The following is a 4,277-nucleotide window of genomic DNA, read 5'->3' as shown; positions in this document are numbered from 1 at the left end:
GTGCATTTGGGGAAATAAAACTTAGTTCTCGAGATTATCTCTTCCATGCTCAAGGTGGCCTGATAAACAACACTACTTTTGCAATCATTATCATACATATAACCACCCCCAAATACTAGAGTGCCGAAAACATAATAGAGCCCCCTTTATGGAGAAGGGTCCAGCTGCAGGCTTGGGCGTTTCCGTCATGACACAAGAACGCCCTTTAGGCGTTCCTGGTAGCGTTTCATCGACCAATCACGAGGTGTTTCGAAAGGCATACTGGGTTTCGCAAGGCATACTGCGAAGCACAGTCGCAAGGCATACTATGCTTTCCTTCCTTAATGCCAATTTGACCTCTCTCATTAGATTTAGCAATCATGGAGCCCCCACTGCGCTAACGTTAGTTCTATGCTACCCGTGCTTGAAACTGCTGTTTGAGCAAATCTAACTAGCGTATATTTCGGATGTTGACAGCCGTGCGAAGAAGAAGGGGTTCGGTGTTGACGGTGAGAGTTAGGCCAGTTTATAGCAGGGTTTCCGTTGACGGTTATTACCGGTCAATGACCGGAAAAAAATGAGGAGGACCGACAATTCTAAATGTCCCAGGTCAGAATGACCAGTGGCGACTGGTCATTAGGGGCAAGTCCCTACTCTCACAAGAAAACAATAAAAGAAAATGATAATGAAAAAAAAGAAATATATAAAAAATAGAATATATATATTTATATATATATATATATTTTTGAAAAAAATAATCTCCCCAGAAAGTACTATAAAATAATAACTTTTATTTAATTTTTAGTCGACCCTGGCTTGCTTCTTCCGGCTGAGTTCGTCTGGAGGGGCAAGAGGGGCTCTAGCCCCATAGATATATATATTAACTAATAATAATTATAATTATATGACAACCAATAAAAAACAACAGTGTTACCCCTTATGTTTTTTTCATGACGACTCATAAAAATCAACAGTGTTACCCCTTATATTTTATTTGACAAAGACAACAGTGTTACCCCTAATGTTTTTTTTCATGACGACCAATAAAAAACGACAGTGTTACCCCTTATGTTTTTTTCATGACGACCAATAAAAAACAACAGTGTTACCCCTTGTGTTTTTTTTTACGACGACCAATAAAAAACAACAGTGTTACCATTTATGTTTTTTTTCATGACGACCAATAAAAAACTACAGTGTTACCCCTTATGTTTTTTTTCATGACGACCAATAACAAACGACAGTGCTACCCCTTATGTTTTTTTTCATGACGACCAATAAAAAACAACAGTGTTACCCATTATGGTTTTTTTCATGACGACCAAAGAAAAACGATAGTGTCACCCCTCATGTTTAATTTGGTAAAAACGACAGTGTTACCCCCTATGTTTTATTCCATATATTTCGACAGTGTTACCCCTTATGGGTTTTTCATGAAGACAGATAAAAAACGACGGTGTTACCCTTTACGTTTCATTTGATAAAAACGACAGTGTTACCCCTTATGTTTTTTTCCCATGATGACTGATGAAAAACCACAGTGTTACCACTTATATTTTATTTGACAAGGACATTTATTTATTTTTTTCAAATATGTTTTTTTTCACGACGAACAATGAAAAATAACAGTGATACCCCTGTCGACGTTTTTGCGGGGATTCGAACCTGAGCTGTTCAGAGTATAACCTCCGATCTCATCAATGCACCATCAAGACACCGAATAAAGAGACCACAATGGTTATACTTGACTTTATAATTCGCATTAAATACAAATTAGAGTCTTCCAACCGAGGACATCAACCGGGCTTCAACCCCGGTCTCCAGGGGGTTAGCTCACAGCTCTCTCCACTTCCCACTGAGAATTGTAAGTTTATTATGTCTGAGGTTATACATGGCAGTGCAATAGACATGATAGCATTAAGTTTAAAGATATTGTGTTTTCCACAGAAATTGAGCCGCGGTCTCCAGTGGGTTAGGCAGAGTGCACACCACTGCACCACTGAGGCAATGACATTTCGCAATAATCAATCATCAATAAAGAGGATATACATGACATTAAAATGTATGTGTGTATTTCTATAATTTCCCTCATGTTTTTTTTCATGACGACCAATAAAATACGACAGTGTTACCCCTTATATTTTATTTGACAAAGACAACAGTGTTACCCTTTAGGTTTTTTTTTCATGCTGACCAATAAAAAACAACAGTGTTACCCCTTATGTTTTTTTCATGACGACCAATAAAAAACAACAGTGTTACCCCTTGTGTTTTTTTTCATGACGACCAATGAAAAGCAACAGTGTTACCCCTTATGTTTTTTTTCATTTAGACCAATAAAGAACAACATCGTCACCCCTCATGTTTGATTTGATAAAAACGACAGTGTTACCCCCTATTGGGTTTTTCATGACGACAGATAAAGAACGACAGTGTTACCCTTTACGTATCTTTTGATAAAAACAACAGTGTTACCCCTTATGTTTTTTTCCCATGATGACTGATGAAAAACAACAGTGTTACCCCTCATATTTTATTTGACAAGGACAATTTTTTAAATATGTTTTTTTCATGACGACCAATAAAATACGACAGTGTTACCCCTTATGGTTTTTTTCATGACGACCAAAGAAAAACGACAGTGTCACCCCTCATGTTTCATTTGATAAAAACGCCACATAATGATCTTATAGACCCCCACCACCCGAGAACGCCCATTTGCGTCTGCAGTGGGATGATATTGCCTTTATGGGGCCCCTATTTTAGAGAAAACCAGGTCCCTAAGATAGATAGGGTACCAGAGAGGCACCTTTAGGGTGCCTCTCTGGTACAGAACACCTTTAAGCCCCCTCTCAGATGCCCCCTTTGGAACACGACCATGTAGTGGCCCCTACACTAGAAAGTGTTATGAAGGGCCCTTTAATGGGCCCCTTCTTTAGAGCAAATACTGTTCAAATGTCCAACAGAATAACTATTGTATCAAAATGTGATTAACAAAAAAAACAACCTAATCCCCCTTTTTGAAGCCTCTTCCATAAGAGGCATGCATCTCCTCCATGCCACTAGACTAGACATTTTATTCTAAGTCTGTATATTGCATTGAAATCTGTTCCAGGTGTCGAGCTGTGCAAGACACAGGTAGAGTTCAAATTTAAGAGTATTCATCCAAATAGTTTGTGCTGATATTGAACCAAGACAACAGACTAGCCTATTGTGAATGTCAGGGAAGTATTACGGCCCCCATAAGCTGCTGGGGAGGAGCTGCACTGACTGGACCAGACTGGACATGACTGGACCAGACTGGCTCATAGCCAGGAAGATGAGACAATAATAAATACAGAGTAGGCTAAGTCTCTGAATGAAATGGCAAGTGAAATGATAACTGGCATGGCAAACATGTTTGTGTGTGTGTGTGTGTGTGTGTGTGTGTGTGTGTGCGTGTTAGTGTGTGTGTGTGTGTGTGTGTGTGTGTGTGTGTGTGTGTGTGTGTGTGTGTGTGTGTGTGTGTGTGTGTGTGTGTGTGTGTGTGAGAGAGAGCTTTTCCAATATTGATAACCATCACTGCATTGGATATTGTGAATAAGGCAATAATCCTGAGACAGATGTGAAGTAAACAAGTTAAGGGTCTATGTTTGTGTCTGTGTGTGTCTGTGTGTCTGCGCGTGTGTGGGTGCGTGCGTGTGTGCATGTGTGCAAGAGGTTGTTTGTGCATGTGTAGCCTTGATGATCTCCCACGGTTGGTTCTCTGAATTATATTATGTGTATGAGACTAAATGTTGGAACCTTTAGATTATGTAATCAGCGTCTATCATCTGTAATCTATATTTGCGTCTGCACCGTTACACTAACCTCTCAACATTAAGAAATGTGAGGATAGCGCCATCATGTGGACAAACTACAGAAGTTCATCAAGATGTCTGCTGACTGCCTTTTGATTTACTTCCATTATAATGGAAAAACTGGTCATTTACACCAAATGATGACATACTATATTAAATTATTTATACTATATACATATATTTTTATTTATTTAGTGTTACTTGGTTACACTCAAACTTAAACACATAATGAACGTGGTTATGCCTTTATATTAATTTCCTATAATATTCAGATTTTCCAGCAAATTAATGTTGTGAATATTATTGCAACATGCATCGTTCTTACAGTACAGTACATTCCTGCTCCACACTCAGCAGGCCTCTAGGTAGGAGGCTGCAAGGTGGTAGGGAGATCCACCTCCAGATGGAGTTCAACCTCGATGTCTGCAGCCTATTGTGTGGGCATCCTTGTATACGTTG

This window comes from Gadus chalcogrammus, chromosome 9 (genome assembly GCF_026213295.1).
Source record: "Gadus chalcogrammus isolate NIFS_2021 chromosome 9, NIFS_Gcha_1.0, whole genome shotgun sequence".
Classification (NCBI taxonomy): Eukaryota; Metazoa; Chordata; class Actinopteri; order Gadiformes; family Gadidae; genus Gadus; species Gadus chalcogrammus.
This window is presented reverse-complemented; position numbering follows the sequence as displayed.